This window comes from Octopus sinensis, linkage group LG1 (assembly GCF_006345805.1).
Source record: "Octopus sinensis linkage group LG1, ASM634580v1, whole genome shotgun sequence".
NCBI lineage: Eukaryota > Metazoa > Mollusca > Cephalopoda > Octopoda > Octopodidae > Octopus > Octopus sinensis.
The window spans coordinates 146,137,808-146,147,853 of NC_042997.1; the positions used below are offsets into that span (position 1 = coordinate 146,137,808).

The following is a 10,046-nucleotide window of genomic DNA, read 5'->3' on the forward strand; positions in this document are numbered from 1 at the left end:
AGATGGTGTTGTTGCATTTACTCCACAAACGCTTTGTCGTCAATGCTGCACTTGCCCCATATCACTTGTTTCAGCATAACTGAAATATATATGTACAAACTATGCCATTTAAATCCAGACCAACGCCAAGTATCACTGCTAGTATATATATATATATATAGATAGATAGATAGATAGATAGAGAGAGAGAGAGAGAGAGAGAGAGGGGGAGGGAGGAGCACTCCGTCGGTTACGACGACGAGGGTCCCAGCTGATACGATCAACGGAACGGCCTGCTCGTGAAATTAACGTACAAGTGACTGAGCAATCCACAGGCACGCGTGCCCCTAACGTAGTTCTCAGAGAAATTCAGCGTGACACAAAGTGTGACAAGGCCCTTTGAAATACAGGTACAAATCATTTTTGCCAGCTGAGTGGACTGGAGCAACGTGAAATAAGGTGTCTTGCTCAAGAACACAACGCGTCGTCGGGAATCGAACTCACTATCTCACAATGGTTAGTGGTTAGGGCATTCGGATATATATATATATATGTGTGTGTGTGTGTATTTATATATATATTATATAATATATTATATATATATATATATATATATATATGTATATATGTATATATATATCTTATATATATATATTATATATATATATAATATATATATATATAATATATATATATATATATATATATATTATATATATATATATAATATATATATATATAAGTTCAGTAAAATTCGATTCAGATGAATATAGTACTTAAGTTAAAGGCACCAGAATTTAGTATGGTATTATCCATATAATTCAAAATGGGGTGATTATAATCAAAATAAGCAACAAGGATATCCAGATGTAATGCAGTACGATCGTTTCATGCGACTCCATTTAATTGAACAATGCAAACATTTCATCAATTTAAAATGTAGAGCAATTTTCAGCTGCATAAAAATATAGAATTTAGTTAAAAAAGGACTCATTTGTATAATTTTCTTTTTATCCAAAATCACCAAGAGGATAAGGAGATAGACAAAGAGCTTACTTTATGTACGACACCACAGTTGTAACAGATTTTTTCAAAAAAGTCACTGCTTTTCACTGATTATTTCTGTTATTTAGAATCTAAATAACAGAAATAATCAGTGATAAGCAGTGTCTTTATTGAAAAAATCTCAGTTTCAACTGTGATGCCGTTGATAAAACATGTTCTTTGTCTATCTACTAATCCTCTTGGTGATTTTGGATAAAAAGAAAATTATACAAATGAAAATTATACAAATTATATAGGATTAAGTAAATTCTATATTTTTATGCAGCTGAAGATTGCTCTATATTTTAAATTAATGTAATGTTTGCATTGTTGAGTCAAATGCTTATTTTAATATATATATATATATATATATACTAGCATTATGACCCGTCGTTGCCGGGTCATAGTGCTAGTGCATATATATATGTGTATATATATGTGTACATATTACATGTACATCTATATATATACATCTACACATAAAATACAAAATACAAAGTTATATCTTGATATCGCTAGTGATAACAATACTCAAAATATATAAAAGACTGGAATTGTAGGCCCGTCTCTTGCAATTTCGATCAATTGTATCTTGTCCTCCCTCTTGTATAGAAGTGTGGCTACAATCCAGCCTACATCTACTTCTGGGGAGACATTTTAAATTTTTATCCGGGACGTCCTATGTCCCAGATATAATGGTAAAAATAAAATATTTCCACTTTGCAAGGTTCAAGTCAAGTACTCCCTTGCACGCTCCGTTGACTCGAACCTTGCTTCTATTGTGGCAAATTTACCGTCTCTGGTTAGATATCTTTCATAGTCGCGCCAAGAAACTTTTCGATGGTGCTTTCCTCCAGGTGTTCTTTTTTTTCTCTACATTGTATACTTTATAGACAATAGTCTTTTCTTTAATTTAATTTTTTACTTCGTTTGGTGGTGTTATCCTAGATTCACCGTCTTTGTCGGTGATCAATCCGAAATAGGTTTGTATTTCTTCAATTTTAATTTTAATGAGTTTGCGCCCGCCGACGGCTGCAGCGAAATTCATTTTTGGACTTTCTTCTATCAAAGGCATTCTAACAAAAATGCTTCCGTGTAAACGGTGAAAATATTGTCAATTTCCACAAACAGGGACACAATTAAATTTTTAAACAATAACCAAAGCTCCTTCTTCCAAGGGGGGGGGGTTTACAGTTTACAAATGCAACACAACAACGTTTCCCTTACGAGGAACCAACAAACGTGATAACAATAGTTAAACAGTAATAATAATAACAACAAACCTTACGGTGAATCAAAAAGCAGTACGCAGTTGAAGCTATAGTCCTTTATGTATAAGAAATAAACCAACAGCAGTACTCAGTAGAAGCGTCTGTTCGAGAAAACAGACATTACATGCAGCCAAACTTCATATAGATACTTAATGCTAGCTAATTAGCAGATAATCTAATGTAAAAGCCTTGGTAAACGGTATGTGCACACCTCCATCTGGACTATTCGATTTCTGCACACTAATTTTATTTTTAATTTATTCTCATTCATGTGAAACCACTTATTCAAGTTCAAGACATTGATGCAATTTTATACCAATTGTTATTTTTATTTTTGTTATGTTACGATTATATTATACTTTAGTTTGATTTTAATTATTACTTACTACATATAATTCAATTGTTATTATTATCTCTAATTTTTATTGTTAAAGTGAAAGTATTTGACATAAAATAGAGACATGTTTTTGTTTCACTTTTAACACGTAATACTGAAATAGTGGAGAAGATATGATATTGCTATGGGCTCGCCCTAGGCAAGAAGTTGAACATTTTTTTTGCCCATGAAACTACATGAACCCTAAGTAAGGCATGTGTAAAATTTGAATGAAATTGGTTGTGTAGTTCTGAAGTTTTAGGGAATCGTAGTGGAGAAGATATGATATTGCTGTGGGCTCGCCCTAGACAAAAAGTTAAAAATTTATTTTGCCTAAGTAAGGCATGTGTAATATTTGAATGAAATTGGTTGTGTAGTTCTCAAGTTTTAGGGAAACACACAGACAGACAGACAGACAGACAGACGGACGCATATTCTCAGTTATATATATATATATATATATATATATGTGTGTGTGTGTGTGTGTGTGTGTGTGTGTGTGTGTGTGTAGGCATGTGGCTTAGTGGTTAGGGTGTCAGTATCATGATCGTAAGATTGTGGTTTCGATTCCTGGACCGAGCGACGCGTTGTCTTCTTGAGGAAAACACTTTATTTCACGTTGCTCCAGTCCACTCAGCTGGCAAAAATGTGTAACGCTGCGATGGACTGGCGTCCCTCCCAGCTGGGGAACACATACGCCATTGAAACCAGAAAACCGGGCCCATGAGCCTGGCTAGGCTTTAAAAGGGCGCATTTATATATATATATATATATATATATATATATATATAAACTGAGAATGTGTGTGTGTGTGTGTGTCTATCTGTCTGTCTGTCTGTCTGTCATTCTATATATGTCTGCCCTTTTCATAAGCCTCTACCAGTTAATTGACGTAACATTGCATACTTCTATATGCCTACACGTTGCATGTATTAGAAGTGCATAAGAAAACACTGATCAGTTGAAATTACGTCCTTAGAGATGCTCGATCTCCCCTTAAGCCATTGGTGGAGTAATTACCCCTCCTATTTTTTGTAAAAACCTAAATGTTGCCCTAAAAGGGGTGTAACTTAATATATATATATATATATATATATATCTATATATATATATATATATATATATATATATATATATATATATATATATATACATCTTTGTGAAATAGGCTGACTGTGTGCTGTTAGTTTTAGAGTAAAAGCAGATATAAAGCCCACACGTCTGAGAAGATGATGTCTAAATCAGCTGCTTTGTGAAGCTGCACGTTACCTTTTCTCAGTGTAAACATTTACGAAGTCTCCTCCTAATACCTCTTGGTAGACAATATTTTTCGTTCTACCCCGGGGTGAGTAAACGAAGAGACTTTCCTTGCTTCCCACCCGGGAACAACTGACGTATAGCTGACCGTGTGAGAAGCATGATTCAACTAAATGCAGCCCTGCCACCGTGACTTACTGATTGACATTGCAAAACAGGCTAAGCGGGAACTGCAGACGGCGAAATGCAAAGGGAATATCTGCACCAGATGGAATGAGGGGGTTTCTGGGGATGAAAACATCCTCTCCTTTGCCACAGCCAGACAAAATGGTAACTTCAAGAACGTACTCCATAGCCGTCTTAATAACCAAGCGTATCCCATTGCAAAGCTTTGGAGGGTCTAAATTCCTCAGCAGCATGACAGGAGCTCCAACTTTAACTTCCAGCGTATGAGGAGGCAGCCCAGATGGATCAAGGGAATTAAGAAACTCCACTGCCTGGTCGTCGTCGGGTACAGAATCGACTGACCCGTACACGTGCAGCCTTCAGGGAAGCGAATGCAGCAGCTTAGCGTTCAGAGCGGTCACTGTGCTGTTTTTTGGAGTCAAAATGGCTCTTTCGGAAATCCAATTCACGTTAAGGTAGTTCCTTTGTAGATTTGGAAAGACGTGTGCCTCTAGTTCATCGGAATTACTGACAGTGGTGCAGAGGTGAGTTAGGTTCAGTTCCCCATTTTTATCGAGCGGAACAATACCGTTTCCGATTGACAATATGTCAGATGCAAAATCTGATGCCATCTGGTTACCACGAAGCTGCACTCTCATGTTTGTTTTGAGAGACAATGTTGTAACATTTTGCCGCAGTGGGGAGGACTCTAGGCAGGCCCTGGCTACATCTGCTCTGGTTCCATTGGGTATTACAGGAAGCTTTTGCCTTCTCTTAGCCAGTTTTATTCCTTAAACTTTTAACTTTTAAATTCCAAATTTTTAATTTAATTTTTAACTTTTAAATTTTAATTCTTTAATTTGTATCCTTTATATATTTAATTATAGTTTTATTCTACATATGCACCATTAAGCTAGGCATCTATTTTTAGTAATCTCTACTGACCACTGACCACTCGTAACCTACTTAATCAATAGACATAAAAACCTCCCTTCTCCCCGCTTTACCAAACTTTTAATGCCTGACCTTTCACCCCGAATTGACTCTTAATAATGATAATACTGGCACCTTATGGCTATCTTTATTCCGTTTATTCCTTATTTTTTATTGTTTTATTTATTTTTCATTTTGATTTTGAATTTACTTTATTGTCGATCTCATTCTTTCCCCGCACCCAATCCATTCTCGACTTCCCTCTTTTTTCTTTCTCTCCTTCTTTTTCTCTCTTTCTCCTCTCTCTCTCTCTCTCTCTCTCTCTTCTATGCACTTATTCACAACCCACTTCTGTCTATCATGATGACTATCTTTCTCACAGTATAAACCCACGCGGACCATTTGCACACTAGCAAACCATTCAACATGAACACACCATTCAAAATACTGCCAAAATTCTGCCTGAATTTACCTGGAATTAAGCATAAGGACATATTCCTTCACGCAGCGTTAGATTAACCATCAAGCAAAATAAGTACGTGCTTAGAGCATCAAGGAAAGAAGGGGGCATTACAGAAATGGTAAATGATTTACGGCACAAAAGAAATCACTTTAAACTTGCCAAAATAATATTCTGGATGCCTTTATCTCTACTAAGTATAGATGCAGATGTGTTACCTAAGATTAATTTTGAGGATCTGATCAAAGACTTCGCAATTAAAAAAAGTAGGAGGAAACTTTTCAAATATGAATAACGTGGAAGTATACGAGAATAAACATTATTTTCCCTCTTACTTTTTGTTTCGTTTTGAAAAATATAAATTTATTTTATGGTTTGTTACTGTTTATATTTTCAATTACATATTCTTTTATGGGGCATCAAATTTTTTTAAGTGCTTAGGGCCTTGATGGTTCTTAATCTGGCCCTGCTTTCACGGCGTGCAGACCAATCTCCATACCCTCTGGAAAAAGATGAACTGTGACTTTTTATTATCCTGTCTTATATCTACTTTTACTCTTTATTCTTCTATTTTATTCCTTATAAACTGTGAATTTCCTTGTCAAGAAATTTCATACACACTCACTTTGTCTCTGATAACGGAGTACCCAGTGTACAGACATGCTAGTCTACCACTTGGGATATCCCAGAAACAGCTGTAAGACTCCAAATTAACCTTATTTTATTATTAAATTAAATTACTGGAGTTAAATTATTATAAATGACTTGAGATACTCATCCTGCCTTGGATTTTGATGCCTTTTCCCCCTAATGTATGCCTGGTCACACGGAAGCCTAATATGGATCCCTAGCTCCAACTGTGAACTTGGAACATAATGGATGACCAACTATAACACTTACGCAGCGTACTAAAAACCAGCGTACTAAAAACCTCATATCCTATATATATATATATATATATATATATATATATATATTCGCAGACCTAAACTCTTACAAGCTTATTAACATAAAAACTGGATCCTTCGATGATATTATATTCAGTTATGAAGTCTATTATGTTTGGTACCGGATAATTAAAACTTAAATCTTTTATAACCCATTTATTTTTCATGTTTATTACAAAATGCTTAGCGGTATTTCGTCCGTCTTTACGTTTGTGCTGAAATGAGGCAGGGGGTAACTTTGCCCGTCGTTCTTTGGGTTCGATGAAATAAATACCGGTTGAGCATTGGTGTCGATGTAATTGACTAGCCCTTTCTCTCCCCAAAATCCAGGCCCTGTGCCTATAGTAGAAAAGATTATGTTCACATTTATTTTTAATATACGAAATAAATAATTATAGTAACACGTCGATAAAGTATTAACGTAATTATTTTTTATTGTAGAAATCCGATGATATTGTAAATAGTATGTGAAGAAAAAAATGACCATCTTCTTCGTTTCCTTTAGTATAGATAAATGAGTTCTTCCTGCGGAGATTCTGTAGTAGAATCACTCTCAGAAATACTCTCAGATTTACTCGCAGAACCACGATTTTTGGGTGGCGGACAATCTCCTTTGTTGAGCAAGACTTCCTGAAAGTAGAAATAAATTGCGTAGTACTGATATATTTTAAACTAAGTATTAATATGATATATTTTATTATTCAGAGAGAGAGAGGGAGAGAGAGCACTTTTTAAACAAGATATCTAAAGATCTTTGCAAATCAAAACTGAGACGGTTTTTGATTTCATTTAGTACCTTATTCAATTTTTCTTAAGACAATTAAGGTTTGAATTCTATAATTTCATAAATTAATATTTTACCGTAATGAAAGGCAGTCGGTGACAGAGTTATGCAATTAATAACTAACTCCTTCGTGTAATTATTTTCATGGTATAAGCATTCTGACATTATTTCTCTTTACTATAGATAGAATATCTTTAACTAGTTTATCCAGAATCATTTTAGATATCACATATTATACACAGGATTTGAAAACTCCTTAGTGTTTTCACTGGCATAAGAAAGCGTCGTCTAGCTCTTGCTGGACTTTTAATGAGACACAGTGAAACTGATGTGAGAGTTATGTTATGCCCCTGCTCATAGGCGTGGTCGCCCGAACCTGATCCTCTAAGAAATCATTGAGGAAAATGTTGGACTACATGGCAGTGTCTTGATGAACGCGATACATGGAGGAACTTCATAGTATCACTAATTAGATTGGGATTAATTTTAAAATCAAGAGCAAGGTTTCTTTTAAATACTGCAATATATATGAATATTTCATCACGTTGCGTTGTCTCTTATACTTCATGAAATACATTTCAGCTTTCATTACGAAACTGTCGTGTAACGATAAACCTGGGATCTTTTCGGTTTGAACGGCAGTTTTTAACATAATTTCTAGGTAACTAAAAAAATTTGAACTTCGTATACTGGTAGAATGTGTTTATAAAACATCTTTTTCTCTTGGCTTTATTGAGAAAATTCTATAGTTTGTAAGATATCTGTTTTTTGTCTTCAATTTCTGCAATTTCAACCAATCAAATGCGTCTATTGAGGTGAAAACATTCTGTGCCGTATGAATATGTCCCTCGTTTAAGAAACAGATTGGGTTTATTTACATTTCTGAAGTAAAAAGATACCCTTCCCCCAACCCCTAAACCTGACCCTAACCCTAAAACAGATTGAAATGCAATAGATCGATACTAGGGTCATAATTATGGATGACAATTTCATATGACACCGCTAGATAAAACTGCCGTTCAAACCGAAAAGATCATAAACCTGTATGTATATCATGTCATCTTATCACAGACGGAAAAAGCTGCTTGCGTTATATCTTCTTGTTCTTCATGTTCTATTTTCAAATCCCACTTGAATCAACGTTACCTTTAAACCTTTCGGGTCGATGAAATAAACAGTCAGTCAAGAGATGTGGGTACTTTTTGGCTACTTCATCCCCATTGAAAAATTGCCATTAAAAAATTAGATTATCTTCCCACTAAAAAATCGAGTTAAAGTTGCGACAAGAGATTGGATTAAAAGAGTTAGATGCTTTTGATTCAATACTTCAACACCTTGTTTATTTTTGGCCTCCTCAATAGCCATGGTATGATTTGTTATAAAAATATTATCAGATAGGCGCAGGAATGGCTGTGTGGTAAGTAGCTTGCTAACCAACCACATGGCTCCGGGTTCAGTCCCACTGCGTGGCATCTTGGGCAAGTGTCTTCTACTATAGCCCCGGGCCGACCAAAGCCTTGTGAGTGGATTTGGTAGACGGAAACTGAAAGAAGCCTGTCGTATATATGTGTATATATATATATATATATATATATATATATATATATATATATATATATGTGTGTGTGTGTGTGTGTGTGTGTTGTGTGTGTGTGTGTGTGTGTGTGTGTGTGTGTGCGTGTCTGTTTGTGTGTCTGTGTTTGTCCCCCTAGCATTGCTTGACAACCGATGCTGATGTGTTTATGTCCCCGTTACTTAGCGGTTCGGCAAAAGAGACCGATAGAATAAGTACTGGGCTTACAAAGAATAAGTCCCGGGGTCGATTTCCTCGACAAAAGGCGGTGCTCCAGCATGGCCGCAGTCAAATGACTGAAACAAGTAAAAAGACAAAAAAAAAAGATACAATAAGATGTTTATTTTTTTTTTTCAGTTTTCATGTTTATTAACTTTTCTTTTATTTTCTTTTTGTTTTATTGAGGGTTAAACAATTTTTTTAGCTGAGGGAGATAACCCAAAGTACCGATATTCCTCGTAAAACGGGAGATATAACCCAATTTTTTAATGGGGTGCGATAACCAAAAAGTATCGGCAACTATTACTGTTATAGTATTTTTTCTTCTTTTTTTTGAGAAAAAGGTAATTTGAGTGAGAATTATATATATATATATATAATATATATATATATATATATATATATATTATATATATATATATATTATATATATATAAGTTACAAAACTAAGCGGCATGACTTACCATCCTAGTTCTACAATAACAAGCGCATTTCTTGCTACAAGAGACACTCGTAGAAAGTTTACACAGTGCTACCATGCAGTTAGTGGAACAGCCACCAGAAAAGAATATTGCTTCTACTCCAACACACAGCGTCAATGATATCAACACCAATTTTAGAGTTAAAGAGACCATTTCTGCAAAAAAAAAAAACAAAAGACAAAACAGAACACACTACAATTAATACAACTATACGATAATATTCCTGTATACACAAATATAAGTATAAACATTCTGTTATATATTAATTATAAATAAACAAGGTAGAATGTTTTTCACTGCTTACTGTAGCTAGTTTAATGTTTTTGACATGCAGGTGAGCCCTTCCCACCCCCCACCACTTTCTCGCTTCTGTAATAGATGATGGAAGAGGCAGCGAAAGTGCTGTTTCCTAATTGGCTGAAAATTCTGAAAATTATCAAACTTTGAATATCTGTAACAATTTCGCAAAGTTTTTTTCTGGAATAAATGATTAACAAATTCGGATTCAACGTCAAAAATTGCTGCTACATGATACATTAAAGAATGATTTTTAAAG

The 10,046-nt window shown here is 34.9% G+C and overlaps 1 long non-coding RNA gene across 2 annotated transcripts in view; it reads right to left on the reverse strand.

Moving 5' to 3' along the window:
- Positions 1–6,841: 6,841 nt before the first annotated feature.
- Positions 6,842–10,046, reverse strand: part of LOC115219533 — a 5,254-nt gene continuing 2,049 nt past the window's right edge. For both annotated transcript variants that reach the window (XR_003882321.2, XR_005002379.1), the window contains exons 2-3: positions 9,473–9,645; positions 6,842–7,062 (exon numbers count right to left, since the gene is read on the reverse strand). This is a non-coding gene — a long non-coding RNA (uncharacterized LOC115219533). The remainder of the gene's footprint in view (positions 7,063–9,472; positions 9,646–10,046) is intronic.